The sequence below is a fragment of the Denticeps clupeoides genome, unplaced genomic scaffold (assembly GCF_900700375.1).
Source record: "Denticeps clupeoides unplaced genomic scaffold, fDenClu1.1, whole genome shotgun sequence".
Lineage (NCBI taxonomy): Eukaryota > Metazoa > Chordata > Actinopteri > Clupeiformes > Denticipitidae > Denticeps > Denticeps clupeoides.
This window is the reverse complement of record NW_021630087.1, coordinates 477,103-498,733: the sequence shown is the minus strand read 5'-3', so window position 1 is coordinate 498,733 and position 21,631 is coordinate 477,103. Positions and strand designations below refer to the sequence as shown.

Sequence of the window (21,631 nt, the reverse complement as noted above, 5' to 3'; positions counted from 1 at the left end):
TAATTTATTTTATTTGCACACCACCATAAAAAGCAACATGTACTGGAGATTTGATCTTGAATTAATGGCAACATAACATTCTGGCAACATACAGTATGAATGAGTGGGTTACATAATTTGCTCAAGCTTGAAACTATGAGCGTGAACACGAGTTCTCACTGAGGGTTGAACTGTGATCACTGGATTTAGAGTGCTGATTGTTAACGTTAAACCATGAAACTGACAATAAGCAACTTCTTACAGTTTTGAATTGCAAAACACATGCAATTCAATTTGAACAAACTGCTTCAGTAAAGGTCCCACGAGATTTGAACTCGGATCGCTGGATTCAGAGTCCAGAGTGCTAACCATTACACCATGGAACCTACCCCTGAGCAAGCAAGTGATTGTCATTGTGATAAACTGCAGTAAAAAAACATGGAGCACACAATGAAATGCGTCCTCTGGATTTAACCAATCACCCTTAGTGGGTGTTGGGCAGCCATGAAAGGCTTCCTGTGAGCAGTGTGTGGGGACGGTACCTCGCAGTTGTACATTGGTGGTGAAACTAGACTGAATGTCTTCATACAGCTGTGAATTGCATCAAATGGTTGCTAATCATGCTGGGAACTCAAGCATGTCTAGAATACATTTCTTGATTAGGTGTCCAACAACAAACTTCAGAGTAAGGCCACACTGACTTTTGAACTCAAGTCATTGGATTCAGAGCGGTAACCATCGCTGCATGGAACCCCATGACGTTTTTACTTAATGAGGTGACTTACCATTTCACCAACAAAAAGACCAGCTCAGTAAGAAATTCCAAACCACAATCAGGCTTTTTCCATGAATTCAAGAAGAACAAGTATGTGAACGACTTTTGAACCTGCACAAGGAGATCTCATTGGTTTAAAAGACAGACTCCCTAAGCACGTAGACATCATAAACAAAGACAAGACAAAAGTGCAACTGTTTAGTTATTGATTCTTTCAGAAAGGAGTTAAATTCAAGTTGTTAGCGGCTGGTACATACAAAGTAAGTGAATGATTCCAATAAGCATCAGTGGCTCATTTTAGTTAATGAAAAACTAGTTCCCTTTGCCGCTGCGAGCAGGGTTCGAACCTGCGCAGGGAGACCCCATTGGTCCAACGCCTTAACCACTCGGCCATCGCAGCTTTTAAATCTGAAACAAGCAACTCTCTGAGCAGGTCTTGACATTGAACCAGGAGATCCTGTTGAAGTCACACACCTCATCCGATTGGGGACAACTCCTGGTGTTACAATGACCGCCATTAATTTGGTGAAAGAGGGCAGTTCCTACAAACGCTTCAAGCAGTGTTCAAGCATGTGAAAGAAGACATTGATATTCAACACCTTAACCACTCGGCCCTTGCAACTAAATAGTGCTCGTGATTGCTTCAAAATGCAATAGCTTTTATATTAGTGAACTGGACATCCTGAATGTGAACTTCAGTTCCATACAATGTCACTGTATGAGAGTAAAATGCTTAAAAAACATTATGAGCATTGTTAAAACAGAAACTGTTGTTTTTTTCCCTCATGACAATCGGCTCCAAACTGTATGCTGAGATTAAAAATTTAATGGAGAGTAAATTAAAAGAATTATTACTTTTAGATCAATTCATTATGGTTCCAGTATAAGAAATTCAAAAGATTACAGGCGAGGTAGGTTCCACCGAGAGTTGAACTCGGATCACTGGATTCAAAGTCCAGAGTGCTAACCATTACAACCATGGAACCGCAAGTAACCTCACTTTTTCAGTTAAACAATTGCATTAGATGGGCAATCCACACAAGTTTACAAGAAAGTTCTATAAAAGCATTTTTGGAAGAGGTTCATTTTAAATCAACAAGCATACAGGCAATGACAAGGACGGATTGGTAATTTATTTTATTTTGCACACCACCATAAAAAGCAACATGTACTGGAGATTTGATCTTGAATTAATGGCAACATAACATTCTGGCAACATACAGTATGAATGAGTGGGTTACATAATTTGCTCAAGCTTGAAACTATGAGCGTGAACACGAGTTCTCACTGAGGGTTGAACTGTGATCACTGGATTTAGAGTGCTGATTGTTAAACGTTAAACCATGAAACTGACAATAAGCAACTTCTTACAGTTTTGAATTGCAAAACACATGCAATTCAATTTGAACAAACTGCTTCAGTAAAGGTCCCACCGAGATTTGAACTCGGATCGCTGGATTCAGAGTCCAGAGTGCTAACCATTACACCATGGAACCTACCCCTGAGCAAGCAAGTGATTGTCATTGTGATAAACTGCAGTAAAAAACATGGAGCACACAATGAAATGCGTCCTCTGGATTTAACCAATCACCCTTAGTGGGTGTTGGGCAGCCATGAAAGGCTTCCTGTGAGCAGTGTGTGGGGACGGTACCTCGCAGTTGTACGTTGGTGGTGAAACTAGACTGAATGTCTTCATACAGCTGTGAATTGCATCAAATGGTTGCTAATCATGCTGGGAACTCAAGCATGTCTAGAATACATTTCTTGATTAGGTGTCCAACAACAAACTTCAGAGTAAGGCCACACTGACTTTTGAACTCAAGTCATTGGATTCAGAGCGGTAACCATCGCTGCATGGAACCCCATGACGTTTTTACTTAATGAGGTGACTTAACATTTCACCAACAAAAAGACCAGCTCAGTAAGAAAATCCAAACCACAATCAGGCTTTTTCCATGAATTCAAGAAGAACAAGTATGTGAACGACTTTTGAACCTGCACAAGGAGATCTCATTGGTTTAAAAGACAGACTCCCTAAGCACGTAGACATCATAAACAAAGACAAGACAAAAGTGCAACTGTTTAGTTATTGATTCTTTCAGAAAGGAGTTAAATTCAAGTTGTTAGCGGCTGGTACATACAAAGTAAGTGAATGATTCCAATAAGCATCAGTGGCTCATTTTAGTTAATGAAAAACTAGTTCCCTTTGCCGCTGCGAGCAGGGTTCGAACCTGCGCAGGGAGACCCCATTGGATTTCAAGTCCAACGCCTTAACCACTCGGCCATCGCAGCTTTTAAATCTGAAACAAGCAACTCTCTGAGCAGGTCTTGACATTGAACCAGGAGATCCTGTTGAAGTCACACACCTCATCCGATTGGGGACAACTCCTGGTGTTACAATGACCGCCATTAATTTGGTGAAGAGGGCAGTTCCTACAAACGCTTCAAGCAGTGTTCAAGCATGTGAAAGAAGACAATTGATATTCAACACCTTAACCACTCGGCCATTGCAACTAAATAGTGCTCGTGATTGCTTCAAAATGCAAATAGCTTTATATTAGTGAACTGGACATCCTGAATGTGAACTTTCAGTTCCATACAATGTCACTGTATGAGAGTAAAATGCTTAAAAACATTATGAGCATTGTTAAAAACAGAAACTGTTGGTTTTCCCCTTATGACAATCGGCTCCAAACTGTATGCTGAGATTAAAAATTTAATGGAGAGTAAATTAAAAGAATTATTACTTTTAGATCAATTCATTAATGGTTCCAGTATAAGAAATTCAAAAGATTACAGGCGAGGTAGGTTCCACCGAGAGTTGAACTCGGATCACAGGATTCAAAGTCCAAAGTGCTAACCATTACACCATGGAACCGCAAGTAACCTCACTTTTCAGTTAACAATTGCATCAGATGGGCAATCCACACAAGTTTACAAGAAAGTTCTATAAAAGCATTTTGGAAGAGGTTCATTTTAAATCAACAAGCATACAGGCAATGACAAGGACGGATTGGTAATTTATTTTATTTGCACACCACCATAAAAAGCAACATGTACTGGAGATTTGATCTTGAATTAATGGCAACATAACATTCTGGCAACATACAGTATGAATGAGTGGGTTACATAATTTGCTCAACCTTGAAACTATGAGCGTGAACACGAGTTCTCACTGAGGGTTGAACTGTGATCACTGGATTTAGAGTGCTGATTGTTAAACGTTAAACCATGAAACTGACAATAAGCAACTTCTTACAGTTTTAAATTGCAAAACACCTGCAATTCAATTTGAACAAACTGCTTCAGTAAAGGGCCCACCGAGATTTGAACTCGGATCGCTGGATTCAGAGTCCAGAGTGCTAACCATTACACCATGGAACCTACCCCTGAGCAAGCAAGTGATTGTCATTGTGATAAACTGCAGTAAAAAACATGGAGCACACAATGAAATGCGTCCTCTGGATTTAACCAATCACCCTTAGTGGGTGTTGGGCAGCCATGAAAGGCTTCCTGTGAGCAGTGTGTGGGGACGGTACCTCGCAGTTGTACGTTGGTGGTGAAACTAGACTGAATGTCTTCATACAGCTGTGAATTGCATCAAATGGTTGCTAATCATGCTGGGAACTCAAGCATGTCTAGAATACATTTCTTGATTAGGTGTCCAACAACAAACTTCAGAGTAAGGCCACACTGACTTTTGAACTCAAGTCATTGGATTCAGAGCGGTAACCATCGCTGCATGGAACCCCATGACGTTTTTACTTAATGAGGTGACTTACCATTTCACCAACAAAAAGACCAGCTCAGTAAGAAATTCCAAACCACAATCAGGCTTTTTCCATGAATTCAAGAAGAACAAGTATGTGAACGACTTTTGAACCTGCACAAGGAGATCTCATTGGTTTAAAAGACAGACTCCCTAAGCACGTAGACATCATAAACAAAGACAAGAAAAAAGTGCAACTGTTTAGTTATTGATTCTTTCAGAAAGGAGTTAAATTCAAGTTGTTAGCGGCTGGTACATACAAAGAAAGTGAATGATTCCAATAAGCATCAGTGGCTCATTTTAGTTAATGAAAAACTAGTTTCCTTTGCCGCTGCGAGCAGGGTTCGAACCTGCGCAGGGAGACCCCATTGGATTTCAAGTCCAACGCCTTAACCACTCGGCCATCGCAGCTTTTAAATCTCAAACAAGCAACTCTCTGAGCAGGTCTTGAAATTGAACCAGGAGATCCTGTTGAAGTCACACACCTCATCCGATTGGGGACAACTCCTGGTGTTACAATGACCGCCATTAATTTGGTGAAGAGGGCAGTTCCTACAAACGCTTCAAGCAGTGTTCAAGCATGTGAAAGAAGACAATTGATATTCAACACCTTAACCACTCGGCCATTGCAACTAAATAGTGCTCGTGATTGCTTCAAAATGCAAATAGCTTTATATTAGTGAACTGGACATCCTGAATGTGAACTTTCAGTTCCATACAATGTCACTGTATGAGAGTAAAATGCTTAAAAAACATTATGAGCATTGTTAAAAACAGAAACTGTTTGTTTTTTCCCTCATGACAATCGGCTCCAAACTGTATGCTGAGATTAAAAATTTAATGGAGAGTAAATTAAAAGAATTATTACTTTTAGATCAATTCATTAATGGTTCCAGTATAAGAAATTCAAAAGATTACAGGCGAGGTAGGTTCCACCGAGAGTTGAACTCGGATCACTGGATTCAAAGTCCAGAGTGCTAACCATTACACCATGGAACCGCAAGTAACCTCACTTTTCAGTTAACAATTGCATTAGATGGGCAATCCACACAAGTTTACAAGAAAGTTCTATAAAAGCATTTTTGGAAGAGGTTCATTTTAAATCAACAAGCATACAGGCAATGACAAGGACGGATTGGTAATTTATTTTATTTGCACACCACCATAAAAAGCAACATGTACTGGAGATTTGATCTTGAATTAATGGCAACATAACATTCTGGCAACATACAGTATGAATGAGTGGGTTACATAATTTGCTCAAGCTTGAAACTATGAGCGTGAACACGAGTTCTCACTGAGGGTTGAACTGTGATCACTGGATTTAGAGTGCTGATTGTTAAACGTTAAACCATGAAACTGACAATAAGCAACTTCTTACAGTTTTGAATTGCAAAACACATGCAATTCAATTTGAACAAACTGCTTCAGTAAAGGTCCCACCGAGATTTGAACTCGGATCGCTGGATTCAGAGTCCAGAGTGCTAACCATTACACCATGGAACCTACCCCTGAGCAAGCAAGTGATTGTCATTGTGATAAACTGCAGTAAAAAACATGGAGCACACAATGAAATGCGTCCTCTGGATTTAACCAATCACCCTTAGTGGGTGTTGGGCAGCCATGAAAGGCTTCCTGTGAGCAGTGTGTGGGGACGGTACCTCGCAGTTGTACATTGGTGGTGAAACTAGACTGAATGTCTTCATACAGCTGTGAATTGCATCAAATGGTTGCTAATCATGCTGGGAACTCAAGCATGTCTAGAATACATTTCTTGATTAGGTGTCCAACAACAAACTTCAGAGTAAGGCCACACTGACTTTTGAACTCAAGTCATTGGATTCAGAGCGGTAACCATCGCTGCATGGAACCCCATGACGTTTTTACTTAATGAGGTGACTTACCATTTCACCAACAAAAAGACCAGCTCAGTAAGAAAATCCAAACCACAATCAGGCTTTTTCCATGAATTCAAGAAGAACAAGTATGTGAACGACTTTTGAACCTGCACAAGGAGATCTCATTGGTTTAAAAGACAGACTCCCTAAGCACGTAGACATCATAAACAAAGACAAGACAAAAGTGCAACTGTTTAGTTATTGATTCTTTCAGAAAGGAGTTAAATTCAAGTTATTAGCGGCTGGTACATACAAAGTAAGTGAATGATTCCAATAAGCATCAGTGGCTCATTTTAGTTAATAAAAAACTAGTTCCCTTTGCCGCTGCGAGCAGGGTTCGAACCTGCGCAGGGAGACCCCATTGGATTTCAAGTCCAACACCTTAACCACTCGGCCATCGCAGCTTTTAAATCTGAAACAAGCAACTCTCTGAGCAGGTCTTGACATTGAACCAGGAGATCCTGTTGAAGTCACACACCTCATCCGATTGGGGACAACTCCTGGTGTTACAATGACCGCCATTAATTTGGTGAAGAGGGCAGTTCCTACAAACGCTTCAAGCAGTGTTCAAGCATGTGAAAGAAGACAATTGATATTCAACACCTTAACCACTCGCCATTGCAACTAAATAGTGCTCGTGATTGCTTCAAAATGCAAATAGCTTTTATATTAGTGAACTGGACATCCTGAATGTGAACTTTCAGTTCCATACAATGTCACTGTATGAGAGTAAAATGCTTAAAAAACATTATGAGCATTGTTAAAAACAGAAACTGTTGGTTTTCCCCTTATGACAATCGGCTCCAAACTGTATGCTGAGATTAAAAATTTAATGGAGAGTAAATTAAAAGAATTATTACTTTTAGATCAATTCATTAATGGTTCCAGTATAAGAAATTCAAAAGATTACAGGCGAGGTAGGTTCCACCGAGAGTTGAACTCGGATCACAGGATTCAAAGTCCAAAGTGCTAACCATTACACCATGGAACCGCAAGTAACCTCACTTTTCAGTTAACAATTGCATCAGATGGGCAATCCACACAAGTTTACAAGAAAGTTCTATAAAAGCATTTTTGGAAGAGGTTCATTTTAAATCAACAAGCATACAGGCAATGACAAGGACGGATTGGTAATTTATTTTATTTGCACACCACCATAAAAAGCAACATGTACTGGAGATTTGATCTTGAATTAATGGCAACATAACATTCTGGCAACATACAGTATGAATGAGTGGGTTACATAATTTGCTCAACCTTGAAACTATGAGCGTGAACACGAGTTCTCACTGAGGGTTGAACTGTGATCACTGGATTTAGAGTGCTGATTGTTAAACGTTAAACCATGAAACTGACAATAAGCAACTTCTTACAGTTTTAAATTGCAAAACACCTGCAATTCAATTTGAACAAACTGCTTCAGTAAAGGGCCCACCGAGATTTGAACTCGGATCGCTGGATTCAGAGTCCAGAGTGCTAACCATTACACCATGGAACCTACCCCTGAGCAAGCAAGTGATTGTCATTGTGATAAACTGCAGTAAAAAACATGGAGCACACAATGAAATGCGTCCTCTGGATTTAACCAATCACCCTTAGTGGGTGTTGGGCAGCCATGAAAGGCTTCCTGTGAGCAGTGTGTGGGGACGGTACCTCGCAGTTGTACGTTGGTGGTGAAACTAGACTGAATGTCTTCATACAGCTGTGAATTGCATCAAATGGTTGCTAATCATGCTGGGAACTCAAGCATGTCTAGAATACATTTCTTGATTAGGTGTCCAACAACAAACTTCAGAGTAAGGCCACACTGACTTTTGAACTCAAGTCATTGGATTCAGAGCGGTAACCATCGCTGCATGGAACCCCATGACGTTTTTACTTAATGAGGTGACTTACCATTTCACCAACAAAAAGACCAGCTCAGTAAGAAATTCCAAACCACAATCAGGCTTTTTCCATGAATTCAAGAAGAACAAGTATGTGAACGACTTTTGAACCTGCACAAGGAGATCTCATTGGTTTAAAAGACAGACTCCCTAAGCACGTAGACATCATAAACAAAGACAAGACAAAAGTGCAACTGTTTAGTTATTGATTCTTTCAGAAAGGAGTTAAATTCAAGTTGTTAGCGGCTGGTACATACAAAGAAAGTGAATGATTCCAATAAGCATCAGTGGCTCATTTTAGTTAATGAAAAACTAGTTTCCTTTGCCGCTGCGAGCAGGGTTCGAACCTGCGCAGGGAGACCCCATTGGATTTCAAGTCCAACGCCTTAACCACTCGGCCATCGCAGCTTTTAAATCTGAAACAAGCAACTCTCTGAGCAGGTCTTGACATTGAACCAGGAGATCCTGTTGAAGTCACACACCTCATCCGATTGGGGACAACTCCTGGTGTTACAATGACCGCCATTAATTTGGTGAAGAGGGCAGTTCCTACAAACGCTTCAAGCAGTGTTCAAGCATGTGAAAGAAGACAATTGATATTCAACACCTTAACCACTCGGCCATTGCAACTAAATAGTGCTCGTGATTGCTTCAAAATGCAAATAGCTTTTATATTAGTGAACTGGACATCCTGAATGTGAACTTTCAGTTCCATACAATGTCACTGTATGAGAGTAAAATGCTTAAAAAACATTATGAGCATTGTTAAAAACAGAAACTGTTGTTTTTTCCCTCATGACAATCGGCTCCAAACTGTATGCTGAGATTAAAAATTTAATGGAGAGTAAATTAAAAGAATTATTACTTTTAGATCAATTCATTAATGGTTCCAGTATAAGAAATTCAAAAGATTACAGGCGAGGTAGGTTCCACCGAGAGTTGAACTCGGATCACTGGATTCAAAGTCCAGAGTGCTAACCATTACACCATGGAACCGCAAGTAACCTCACTTTTCAGTTAACAATTGCATTAGATGGGCAATCCACACAAGTTTACAAGAAAGTTCTATAAAAGCATTTTTGGAAGAGGTTCATTTTAAATCAACAAGCATACAGGCAATGACAAGGACGGATTGGTAATTTATTTTATTTGCACACCACCATAAAAAGCAACATGTACTGGAGATTTGATCTTGAATTAATGGCAACATAACATTCTGGCAACATACAGTATGAATGAGTGGGTTACATAATTTGCTCAAGCTTGAAACTATGAGCGTGAACACGAGTTCTCACTGAGGGTTGAACTGTGATCACTGGATTTAGAGTGCTGATTGTTAAACGTTAAACCATGAAACTGACAATAAGCAACTTCTTACAGTTTTGAATTGCAAAACACATGCAATTCAATTTGAACAAACTGCTTCAGTAAAGGTCCCACCGAGATTTGAACTCGGATCGCTGGATTCAGAGTCCAGAGTGCTAACCATTACACCATGGAACCTAACCCTGAGCAAGCAAGTGATTGTCATTGTGATAAACTGCAGTAAAAAACATGGAGCACACAATGAAATGCGTCCTCTGGATTTAACCAATCACCCTTAGTGGGTGTTGGGCAGCCATGAAAGGCTTCCTGTGAGCAGTGTGTGGGGACGGTACCTCGCAGTTGTACATTGGTGGTGAAACTAGACTGAATGTCTTCATACAGCTGTGAATTGCATCAAATGGTTGCTAATCATGCTGGGAACTCAAGCATGTCTAGAATACATTTCTTGATTAGGTGTCCAACAACAAACTTCAGAGTAAGGCCACACTGACTTTTGAACTCAAGTCATTGGATTCAGAGCGGTAACCATCGCTGCATGGAACCCCATGACGTTTTTACTTAATGAGGTGACTTACCATTTCACCAACAAAAAGACCAGCTCAGTAAGAAAATCCAAACCACAATCAGGCTTTTTCAATGAATTCAAGAAGAACAAGTATGTGAACGACTTTTGAACCTGCACAAGGAGATCTCATTGGTTTAAAAGACAGACTCCCTAAGCACGTAGACATCATAAACAAAGACAAGACAAAAGTGCAACTGTTTAGTTATTGATTCTTTCAGAAAGGAGTTAAATTCAAGTTATTAGCGGCTGGTACATACAAAGTAAGTGAATGATTCCAATAAGCATCAGTGGCTCATTTTAGTTAATAAAAAACTAGTTCCCTTTGCCGCTGCGAGCAGGGTTCGAACCTGCGCAGGGAGACCCCATTGGATTTCAAGTCCAACACCTTAACCACTCGGCCATCGCAGCTTTTAAATCTGAAACAAGCAACTCTCTGAGCAGGTCTTGACATTGAACCAGGAGATCCTGTTGAAGTCACACACCTCATCCGATTGGGGACAACTCCTGGTGTTACAATGACCGCCATTAATTTGGTGAAGAGGGCAGTTCCTACAAACGCTTCAAGCAGTGTTCAAGCATGTGAAAGAAGACAATTGATATCCAACACCTTAACCACTCGGCCATTGCAACTAAATAGTGCTCGTGATTGCTTCAAAATGCAAATAGCTTTTATATTAGTGAACTGGACATCCTGAATGTGAACTTTCAGTTCCATACAATGTCACTGTATGAGAGTAAAATGCTTAAAAAACATTATGAGCATTGTTAAAAACAGAAACTGTTGTTTTTTCCCTCATGACAATCGGCTCCAAACTGTATGCTGAGATTAAAAATTTAATGGAGAGTAAATTAAAAGAATTATTACTTTTAGATCAATTCATTAATGGTTCCAGTATAAGAAATTCAAAAGATTACAGGCGAGGTAGGTTCCACCGAGAGTTGAACTCGGATCACTGGATTCAAAGTCCAGAGTGCTAACCATTACACCATGGAACCTACCCCTGAGCAAGCAAGTGATTGTCATTGTGATAAACTTCAGTAAAAAACATGGAGCACACAATGAAATGCGTCCTCTGGATTTAACCAATCACCCTTAGTGGGTGTTGGGCAGCCATGAAAGGCTTCCTGTGAGCAGTGTGTGGGGACGGTACCTCGCAGTTGTACATTGGTGGTGAAAGTCAAGTCAAGTCAGCTTTATTGTCAATTCTGCCACATGTACAGGACATGCAGAGAATTGAAATTACGTTACTCTCAGACCCATTCAAGTAACATTAAATACAAAAACAGTAACATTGAATACAAAGGTATAACATTGAATACAAAGGTATAACTAGACTGATAGTCTTCATACAGCTGTGAATTGCATCAAATAGTTGCTAAACATGCTGGGAACTCAAGCATGTCTAGAATACATTTCTTGATTAGGTGTCCAACAACAAACTTCAGAGTAAGGCCACACTGACTTTTGAACTCATGTCATTGGAATCAGAGCGGTAACCATCGCTGCATGTAACCCCATGACGTTTTTACTTAATGAGGTGACTTAACATTTCACCAACAAAAAGACCAACTCAGTAAGAAAATCCAAACCACAGTCATGCTTTTTCCATGAATTCAAGAAGAACAAGCATGTGAAAGGCCCTCCGCTGCACATTTGTGTGTCGATAAACTGTATAAAATTGATTTATTTGATCATTTGTCATACAAATTGTTCGGGATGAAGGTCCAGGTGCTCCTTTTGGGCTCAGTTTTCATTTAAAAAAACTGTTTTTTTTCTCGCGACATTTGTTTACAAAATAAACAAAAAAACAAGCCCTTGTCCACCTCGACACAGAAATGTGCACATAGAAACCCATTATAGTCACTATTTTTAATCCTGATAAAACACCACGAACAACCGTGCGTTTTTCCAGACTCGCATTGCTCCTCTGCCTTGCCGCTGCAGGCCTGAACCGGTGTGTACTTTATATGCAAATGTTCATTTTTTAAAAACAGAAGCTGTTGTTTTTACCCTCATGACAATCAGCTCCAAACTGTATGCTAAGATTAAAAATGTATTGGAGAGTAAATCAAAATAATATTTTTTTTTCAGATCATTTCATTAATGGTTCCAGTATAAGAAATTAAAAAGATTACAGGCAAGGTAGGTTCCACCGAGAGTTGCACTCGGATCATTGGATATATATGAAATATATATCCACTGAAATATATATATATGTATATATATGTATGTGTGTGTGTGTATATATATATATATATATATATATATATATATATATATATATATATATATATATATATATATTTTTTTTTTTTTTAAATCTAAAATGCATGAAATATACCTCTACACAGGGGCACATGCACAACTTTGAAGTAAACGACAAACTAGACATTTCCCAGCACAGAACCAACACCCCCAAAATCCTAATCAAAACAGACCCACATTTTGTTTTACGCGTCTGCAGGGTCAAACACAGTGCAGCGCACGTTCAAAGCTTTGCAAGATTTTTATTATAAAATACATATCTACACACAGGCTGATCAGTTTTAGGCAGACTAAACATTTTTTCCAGAACCCAAACAAACCCGCTTTTGTTTATGCAGCTGCTGATTACAGCGCATTGTACGGGATGATAAAAGAGGAGCGCTCCTCATTTCAGAGCGAGATGGCGAGATTATACAGTGCAGAGGAGGCGGCTGTGATTGTGATGGAACCCATTTCCAATCTCGAACTCAAACCCCCCCGGCCGGAGAGCGCCAGATCAGAATCTGACACGGAGACAGACGAGTCCACGATGGATGAGGAGCTCACCTGCCTCATCCTCCACCAGCTCCACTGAGTCAGCGGACACAGAAGAAGGAGAGACAGCGGACATGTTATGGAGGTCCAAAAACTGAGACATTATGTGGGCACCCACAAATTCCGCGACCCTCCGATATGACCCTCCAGGAACCGGACTGAGGCCAGGACCCACCCGATTTGCAGTGACAAGAGTAGGTGACCTTCCTGACTCTTGAGTTATTTTTCACCAAGGAAATAACGCAATCCATAACCAGGTGCACCAACCTGCATGGAAGAAGGACGGGAGAAGGACGGGGGTGGAAGGACCTTGACGCCACAACAATGCGTACTTCGGACTCCTCCTCCTCCTGGTCGGCGTCTATCGGTCCCGGGGAGAAGCAACGCGCAGCCTCTGGGACTGCGCGTTGCTTTTTCAAAGGTTTTTCGGGCGACCATGCCCAGAAAAACCTTTGAAAATATTTCCAGATCGCTGCGCTTTGACGACCGTCTCTCCAGACCTCGGCGTCTGGATGATAAACTGGCCGCAATCCGGGAAATATGGGACGAATGCACTGTAACAAATTTCTGTAGTTTTCACAGCATTATTACTGTATAATGAACAAATCCTTACTGTAGAACCTGTATACAGCATGTTGCTGTAGATTTGCAAAGCATCATGGTAAAATTCCTAGGCGGCTGTTGTTTTACAGTAAAACCATATTGCTGTATATCATAATACAGTAATTTTGAGCGGAAATTTTCATATTTCTCATCTTTGAGTTATTCGGAACACAGAAAGCATATTTCTAGGATATATTTCATGAAGCCAGAGGACGACCCAGCGTTTTTAATTTTACATCCTCAATATTAAGAAATGAAGTGCTGATGGCCAGCTTCGCATTATTTTCATGAAAGAAGATTCGACACTTTCCTCGTCCTTTGACTTCAGAAAGGTAAATCAACTCATTATTTTTTGCAACAGTACGTGTATTAGCTTAACCTAGCACTAATTTAGCTTAATGTTAATTTTTTCAAGTTTTGCTTGTCGGTCTATTAGCTAGCTACAGCTAATTAGCTTGACATTCGTCTTCTCCTTTGCTAGCGACCGTTGGTATTGTCAACGGTAACCGACATAGGCGACACAGGACACTGCAACAGCTAAGACGCCGTATATCTTCTGAGCTCCAAAATAATTATACATTATTATGTGCTATCTGGTCTCGTAAGTCTGGTTCAGGGGAAGCATCACATGATAGATGTTTATTTGCAATTGTGTGCGCTTATGCTTGTAGTGTTGCTTCTTGGTCTGTTAGCTAGCTACAGCTAATTAGCTTGACAATTGTTTTCTTCTTCGCTAGCAACCGTTGGTATTGTCAACGGTAACCGACCTAGGCGACACAGGACACTGCAACAGGTAAGACGCTGCATTTTTGGACTTTGATCATCTAATCTGAGGACACAGGAGTGTCATTTCCAACTAGTGAATACATTTTGACACATTATTGATTTTGGCTTTACATGTTTAAGTCTGTCAAATACTTTTTTTTCAGGATATGAATCTGTAGCAAACACCAGCCAAACAGTAAGTTCAACTATATACTGTAATCAGTATGTCTTTCAAATGCAAAGAATGTTATTTCTTTGCAGGGACAATCCTCAGTTATATTAAGCATGTTAAAGTGCACAGAAACCGCGCAAACTTTAGGTTTCAATGTGGGATCTCCAAATGAGCCAATAGTGTGGATTAATGCTGCCTTTGCATTTCTACTCTACATTAGTAACTAATGCCTCTTTGTCCTTCCATTTCAGGGAAGAAGATTCCAGCCCTAGAAGACATATTCAGTATAGGAAGAAACAGCGCAGGAACCATATATGTCATTGGGACCAGTAAAGTCAGTCTTGAACAGTTTATTGGTTGAATATTGAAATATTTTCGTACAACATTTCTACTTTTTTACGCTGAAATAAGTGGCTATTTTATTGTGGAATTTTCAGCATTACAACCGGTTCAGGTGCCTCACAACCAGAAACTAGACGGGGCCGCGCGACGACAAAAGGTCAAGCAGCCGCTAATCAAGCTAACAAAGATGTCGGCTCCCCGGCCAAACAGCCCAGCCTAGCACAGACGGTAACTGATCATTTAAGTTCCTTATTGGATGAGAAATTCCCTCGTCTTGAAGTGACGCTAAACTCAATAACAACCTGTCTAGAGGATAATACAAAACGTATCACAGAAGCGGAGAGTCGCGTCTCTCATACTGAAGACGAAGTAGTGGAACTTCATAACAAGATTGCGGCGCTGGAAAAAGCTGTACAGTCCCTCTCGGAGAAGGCAGAGGACGCCGAAAACCGCAGTCGGCGAGACAACATCTGCATTGTAGGTCTGAAGGAAGGAGCAGAGGGTGGCAGACCTGTTGAGTTTTTCCAGACTTTTCTGCCGAAACTGCTGGGAATTGAGACCAAACATAACGCAGTTAAAATTGACCGGGCGCATCGAACGTTTGGTCCGCTCAAACCCAACCGCACACGGCCTGTGGTGATCAAGCTGCATAACTACACGGACAAGACGAAGATTCTGGCAGCGGCGAAGAGGAAGGGTCATCTCACATACGAGGGCAGTAATATTTTTATCACACAGGATCTGTCTGTGAGGGTCAGGGAGGCGAGACGGGCATTTAACAACGTCTGCGGTCAGCTCATTCAGAGAGGAGTCCGTTTCGCGATGCGATACCCTGCCAACCTCCGCTTCAACTTGAACGGATCGGACTACTCCTTTCACTGTGCACAGGATGCACAGACGTTTCTGAGCAGGCTGGACTGATATTGCTCCGTTTACAAGGATGAAGGGGAGGAGTATACAAGAGGTAAAAAACGTGGACAGACAGGTACTTTAAAGACACTTCACAGTTAATTCATAGTTGTTCTCATTTTTGTACCTGTACTGATTTGATGCTGAGTTTACTGTTCTATAATGGTTAGAGATATGTGCTTCCTGGTTAGAGCACATATGCCATAGCCGCTTAGTTACTGTTATACAAAATTTAGCGTGGTGGAAGCGGGGGGGTAGATAGAGTTTTTTTACTCTGTCTTTCGGTGTGGTGTGGCTACTTTTTTTCACGTTCTCCATACTTTGGGATTTGAGTTTGTTTGTGGGGGTGGGTGGTGTTTATCAAAATTCGTTTTTGATAAGGGGGTGGGGTGGTTATGGTTCTGTTTTGTGTGTTTTGTTGTTTTCTATTTTGACCATTCTCTGCTGTTCCAACAACACAAAACCCTTTCATGCTTGGACTTCTATATTATAAAGTCTATTTCAATATAGTGGCACATTCTGAATATGAGTGACCTTAAATGTATAAGCCTTAATGTAAAAGGTATTAACCATGTTATTAAAAGGCAAAAACTTCTTTCTTTTTTCCAGAAGGAAAAATGTCAAATTGCATTGTTGCAAGAAACTCACCTCTCTGATACAGAGCATATGAAGCTGCGGATTGGCCAGGTTTTTTTTTCCTCTTATAGGTCTAATAGTAGGGGAGTTGCAATTCTTCTCCATAAAAATCTGTCATTTAAATTTGAAAAATCTATTACAGATAATGAAGGTCATTATGTATTGCTCTCAGGCATTTTATATGGGGAGCATGTTGTGATTGGCTGTATCTATGCTCCCACGGTATATGAGCCTCAATTTATTTCTAAATTATTGGCTGACATTTCCTTATTCTCATGCTCTCGTATACTCTTGGGAGGTGATTTTAACTGCGTTCTAGAACCATCCATAGATCTTTCCCCTCCAAAAGGAGTTAGGCAAAGGAAAAGTCTCAGGCTCTCAGAATTTTGCAAGGATCTGGAATTGTTTGATGTTTGGAGGTTAACTCATATGAGTGAGAAAGATTATACTTTTTATTCTCAGCCCCATCAAACATTTTCATGCATTGACTTATTCCTAATATCGCAAGAGTTATTGGATAGAACAGGGGATTGCTCCATCGGGATTAGGACTCTGTCTGACCACTCTCCAATTACAGTGATTGTCTGTCCTCCATATAGAGATCCATATTGTAGACAGTGGCGACTTAACCCCTCATTATTGAGCTGTCCTAAGTTTCTGCAGCTTCTCAAACAACAATGGAATTTCTTTATTGAAACTAATAAATCTCCTGAAGTCACTCCGTCAGTCTTATGGGAGACGGCAAAAGCTTACTTAAGAGGTGTAATTATATCTTACACCTCAGCCAAAAAGAAAGGGGCAATGAAAAATATAGTGGAACTTGAAAAGAAAATTCTGACTCTGGAAGGAGATTTCAAACTGTCACCTTCCAAATGTGTGTCCCAGCAGCTTACTGCAGCCCGTCTGGCTTTAGATCAGCTATTAACCAAGAAGGTTGAATCATCGATCTTCTTTGCCAGGCATAGACTCTATGAGTCAGGGAATAAACCTGGTCGACTTCTTGCACGTTTGGCTAGAGGGAGGACGGAGACTAATGCAATCTCATCCTTAAAAGATACTTTTGGGACTCATAGGTTTGAAAACAAATACATTAACCAAATTATGAAACAATATTACCAGAATCTTTACTCGTCAGAATGCCACTCGACAGAGCAAAGAATTGATTTTTTTTTTAAATAAAATTGGACTGCCCTCTCTCACAGCTGAAGAGCAAGCAGACCTCTGTAGGCCAATTACAAAAGAAGAAGTTCTTCATTCTATAAAGTCTCTTATAGGTGGAAAGGCCCCTGGGCCGGATGGTTATTGTCCAGAATTTTATAAAAAAAATGGATAAAGAAATAGCTGGATCACTTACTGAAATGTTTGTAGACTCATTGAAAAATGGTCAGCTTCCACCCACTTTGAACTTGGCAAATATTTCTTTAATTCTTAAAAAGAATAAACCACCTGACTCATGCAGTTCTTATAGACCTATTAGCCTAATTGGGGTTGATGCTAAGATACTTTCTAAGTTGCTGGCTAAAAGACTTGAGGTGGTTCTTCCTAACCTTATAAACCCAGACCAGACGGGATTTATACAGAAGCGTTTTTCTATCACAAATATAAGGAGACTCTTGAATGTCATACAATATACTAGTCAACAAAACTGTGAGGCAATTTCTGTATCTCTGGATGCAGAGAAGGCTTTTGACAGAGTTGAATGGGGATACCTGTTTGGAACTTTGCAGAGATTCAGTATAGAGGGAGATTTTCTAAGATGGATTCAAACTATCTACCATTCTCCTATGTCTTGTGTTATTACTAATGGCCTAAGGTCTGATCCTTTCCCACTTGCCAGGGGCACCAGACAGGGATGCCCGCTGAGCCCTCTCTTGTTTGCGCTGGCTCTGGAACCCCTGGCATACATACAATCCAATGTCTGAAAAGGGAAATGTAAACAGTACAAAACAGTATTTTTTTAAATTATCTGTATAAGCATTGAAGTAATTATATAATTCTAGGCCATGGTGTTTAAATTGGTTTACTTGAAGAGAAAGGGTTGTTTGGGAAAATAGTGTTTTTTACAAAGTAAAACTTTTTGTAAACTGCTTTAAAAAAATAAATGAAATGTTTTGCGACAAAAAACGCATCTTCATTGTATTGTATGCTATAATTTTTATTTTATAACAAATTATAAATTACTTATTACAACAAATAATGCAGTCATGCATATTGCAGTAGCCTAATATGTGCTGTAATGAAATATACAGCACTTTATTACTGTGATTGCAAATACAGTCTGTGCTTACTACTGTAACAATGATTACAGTATTCAGATTATTGCTGTAATAACAATTACAGTATTTTGTAGGTACTGTGATTAAATTTACAGTAAGCATACTGTAGAATGTTCTACAGCAACTTACTTGCTAAAAGCTGCCAGCTAGTTACTGTAGATTTCACATTATCCTTGTTACAGTGTGGACTGAACAGCTCCCACGGATTTTTAACCCCGGATCAGACATCTGCGTGGACGAGCAACAGGTGCCCTATCGTGGGCGATTCAGGTTCAGGCAGTACATGCCGAAGAAGCCAGGGAGGTATGGTTTTACAATTTGGGCAACCTGCGATGTAGCAACGTCCTATGTTTGGAGACTTTCGGTCTACACCGGCCGATCAGCCGGTGCCCCTCCAGAAAAACAGCAGGGACAAAGAGTTGTGCTGGAGATGATGGAGGGGCTAACAGGTGTCACTGTCACATGTGACATCTTTTTCTCCTCCTACGGGCTGGCAGAGCAGTTGCTCAAGAAAAAGATAACCATGGTCGGCACCATATGGAAGAACAAGCCAGAACTTCCAAGGTCCGGGGGAGAGAGTCTCTCTCATCAGTGTTCGCTTTCACAGCAACACATACCCTGGTGTCTTATGTACCAAAGCGGGGAAAGAATGTGCTGCTCCTCAGCACAAAGCACCAGGAGCCGTTGATCAGCAGCGGGGGGAAGATGAAACCCCAGGTCATTCTTGATTACAACCGCTGCAAAGGAGCTGTGGATACAATGGACCAGGTAAATTTACACAATCCAGGCTAAGGTGCTTACTTTTCAGCATATCTTTTATATAAAACATTTCAATATCTGTGTCTCTGGTCCTTTTTTGTTTTTCAGATGATTGCAATATATCGTTGCCGAAGAAAGACGAGACGCTGGCCACTAGCGATGTTCTTCAATATGTTGGACATCAGTGCCCTCAACGCATACATTGTCTGGATGGCCATTGACCCAAGATGGAATGCAGGGAAATCCTACAGACAAAGGCTGTTCCTGGATCAGCTAGGGAAAATGCTGGTCATGCCAGAGATGACCCGAAGACAGCACCTCCCACAGACTCCAGAAGCAGTCAGCCTCATAGTACGAGCCTGCAGAAGCTCAGACAACCTCACCATCGATCTGCCCAACCCCCCACCAACAGCCAGCAACACAGACACTGTCCCACGCAGGAGGCAGTGTGCTCTCTGCCCCAGACGCAAAGCCTGCACATTCACTTGCAAAAAATGTGGAGTAGGAGTGTGTAAGGCACATTTCAGTGCAGTTTGCAAATCCTGCCTCCCCTGAACTTTGTGTTGTTGTTGTAATTGTTAACTCTTATGTAAAATAAAAAAAAATCGAATAATAAATAAGTTATATAAATCAATGTCTCTTCTAATCTTTCACATATATCATCCTGCAACAGTCAGTGCAGAAATAATTTATTTTGCATGACGTATATTGAAAATGAATAATTTTTAGTTTTTATGCACATGTGACATGAACTTGGTGAATAAAGGGTTAAAAAAATTACAAATTCATGAATGTTTGGTATCTATGGATAGGTCAGATCCTGGGGAAAACAACAAAAAAAAATTGGCTAAAAGGTAATTATTTATAGTCTTTTTATAGTTTGCTTATATTGAAACACACTTTTGTGTCAAGGTGGACGAGTTGTGCTGGAGATGACGGAGGGGCTGACAGGTGTCACTGTCACATGTGACAACTTTTTCTCCTCCTATGGGCTGGCAGAGCAGTTGCTCAAAAGGAAGATCGCCATGGTCGGCACAATAAAAAAAATAAACCTGAACTTCCACCTGAGCTCCTGAGGGTCCGGGGGAGAGAGTCTCTCTCCTCAGAGTTTGCTTTTACGGAAACACACACCTTGGTGTCTTACATACCAAAGTGGGGAAAGAACGTACTTCTCCTCAGCACAAAGCACCGGGAGCCGGAGATCAGCAGCGGGGGGATGATGAAGCCCCAGATCATCCTTGAATACAACCACTGCCAAGGAGCCGTGGATACGATGGACCAGGTAAATTTACACAATCCAGGCTGAAGTGTTTACTATTCAGCATATCTTTTATATAAAATATATTTCAATATCTGTGTCCCTGGTACTTTTTTTATTTTGCAGATGATTGCAATGTACAGTTGCAGAAGAAAGACCAGACGTTGGCCACTAGTGATGTTTTTTCATCAGTGCCCTCAATGCCTACATTGTCTGGACGGTCATTGACCCTACATGGAATATTGGAAAATCCTGCAGATGAAGGCTGTTCCTGGATCAGCTAGGGAAAATGCTGGTCATGCCAGAGATGACCCTCAGACAGCGCCTCCCATGGACTCCAGAAGCCATCAGCCTCATCGTACAAGCCCGCAGAAGCTCAGGTGACCTCACCATGGGTCCGCCCAACCTCCCACCAACAGCCAGCAACACAGACACTTTCTCACGCAGGAGGCAGTAAGCTCTCTGCCCCACACGCAAAGTCTGCACCTTCAACTACAAGAAATGTGGAATAGGACTTTGTAAGGCACATTTCAGTGCCTTCCCCTGAACTTAGTGTTGTTGTTGTAATTGTTAACTTTCATGTTAAAAAAAAAAAAAAAATCTACAACAGTAGTTGTAGTAATCTACAACAATAAAGAAGTAATGTAAATCAATGTCTCTGCTCTTTTTTGTGTTTTTTAGCCAGGAACTAGAGGTACATTTGTACATAAAATTGGGGAATAAAGGGTTAAAATCCATGAATGTTTGGTATCTATGGATAGGTCAGATCCTTGGGTAAACAACAAAAAAAATTATTTGCTGAACATGCTGGGAACTCAAGCATGTCTAGAATACATTTCTTGATTAGGTGTCCAACAACAAACTTCAGAGTAAGGCCACACTGACTTTTGAACTCAAGTCATTGGATTCAGAG

General features: G+C 40.6%; 16 non-coding genes and 1 pseudogene across 16 annotated transcripts; 1 reads left to right on the top strand and 16 right to left on the bottom strand.

The window, feature by feature from the left end:
- Positions 1-294: 294 nt before the first annotated feature.
- Positions 295-365, bottom strand: trnaq-cug (transfer RNA glutamine (anticodon CUG)). The gene has a single exon. It is a non-coding gene; the product is annotated as a tRNA-Gln (tRNA).
- A 1,813-nt stretch (positions 366-2,178) lies between these two features.
- Positions 2,179-2,250, bottom strand: trnaq-cug (transfer RNA glutamine (anticodon CUG)). The gene has a single exon. It is a non-coding gene; the product is annotated as a tRNA-Gln (tRNA).
- Positions 2,251-2,964: 714 nt separating this feature from the next.
- trnas-uga (transfer RNA serine (anticodon UGA)) lies at positions 2,965-3,046 on the bottom strand. Its single transcript has one exon. It is a non-coding gene; the product is annotated as a tRNA-Ser (tRNA).
- A 514-nt stretch (positions 3,047-3,560) lies between these two features.
- trnaq-uug (transfer RNA glutamine (anticodon UUG)) lies at positions 3,561-3,632 on the bottom strand. The gene has a single exon. It is a non-coding gene; the product is annotated as a tRNA-Gln (tRNA).
- Positions 3,633-4,066: 434 nt separating this feature from the next.
- trnaq-cug (transfer RNA glutamine (anticodon CUG)) lies at positions 4,067-4,138 on the bottom strand. Its single transcript has one exon. It is a non-coding gene; the product is annotated as a tRNA-Gln (tRNA).
- Positions 4,139-4,852: 714 nt separating this feature from the next.
- On the bottom strand, positions 4,853-4,934 carry trnas-uga (transfer RNA serine (anticodon UGA)). Its single transcript has one exon. It is a non-coding gene; the product is annotated as a tRNA-Ser (tRNA).
- Positions 4,935-5,450: 516 nt separating this feature from the next.
- trnaq-uug (transfer RNA glutamine (anticodon UUG)) lies at positions 5,451-5,522 on the bottom strand. The gene has a single exon. It is a non-coding gene; the product is annotated as a tRNA-Gln (tRNA).
- A 435-nt stretch (positions 5,523-5,957) lies between these two features.
- On the bottom strand, positions 5,958-6,029 carry trnaq-cug (transfer RNA glutamine (anticodon CUG)). Its single transcript has one exon. It is a non-coding gene; the product is annotated as a tRNA-Gln (tRNA).
- A 714-nt stretch (positions 6,030-6,743) lies between these two features.
- trnas-uga (transfer RNA serine (anticodon UGA)) lies at positions 6,744-6,825 on the bottom strand. Its single transcript has one exon. It is a non-coding gene; the product is annotated as a tRNA-Ser (tRNA).
- A 515-nt stretch (positions 6,826-7,340) lies between these two features.
- On the bottom strand, positions 7,341-7,412 carry trnaq-uug (transfer RNA glutamine (anticodon UUG)). Its single transcript has one exon. It is a non-coding gene; the product is annotated as a tRNA-Gln (tRNA).
- Positions 7,413-7,847: 435 nt separating this feature from the next.
- Positions 7,848-7,919, bottom strand: trnaq-cug (transfer RNA glutamine (anticodon CUG)). Its single transcript has one exon. It is a non-coding gene; the product is annotated as a tRNA-Gln (tRNA).
- A 714-nt stretch (positions 7,920-8,633) lies between these two features.
- Positions 8,634-8,715, bottom strand: trnas-uga (transfer RNA serine (anticodon UGA)). The gene has a single exon. It is a non-coding gene; the product is annotated as a tRNA-Ser (tRNA).
- A 516-nt stretch (positions 8,716-9,231) lies between these two features.
- trnaq-uug (transfer RNA glutamine (anticodon UUG)) lies at positions 9,232-9,303 on the bottom strand. The gene has a single exon. It is a non-coding gene; the product is annotated as a tRNA-Gln (tRNA).
- A 435-nt stretch (positions 9,304-9,738) lies between these two features.
- Positions 9,739-9,810, bottom strand: trnaq-cug (transfer RNA glutamine (anticodon CUG)). The gene has a single exon. It is a non-coding gene; the product is annotated as a tRNA-Gln (tRNA).
- A 714-nt stretch (positions 9,811-10,524) lies between these two features.
- trnas-uga (transfer RNA serine (anticodon UGA)) lies at positions 10,525-10,606 on the bottom strand. Its single transcript has one exon. It is a non-coding gene; the product is annotated as a tRNA-Ser (tRNA).
- A 516-nt stretch (positions 10,607-11,122) lies between these two features.
- On the bottom strand, positions 11,123-11,194 carry trnaq-uug (transfer RNA glutamine (anticodon UUG)). Its single transcript has one exon. It is a non-coding gene; the product is annotated as a tRNA-Gln (tRNA).
- Positions 11,195-13,315: 2,121 nt separating this feature from the next.
- Positions 13,316-21,175, top strand: LOC114782922 (piggyBac transposable element-derived protein 4-like; annotated as a pseudogene).
- The last annotated feature ends 456 nt before the right edge of the window (positions 21,176-21,631 follow it).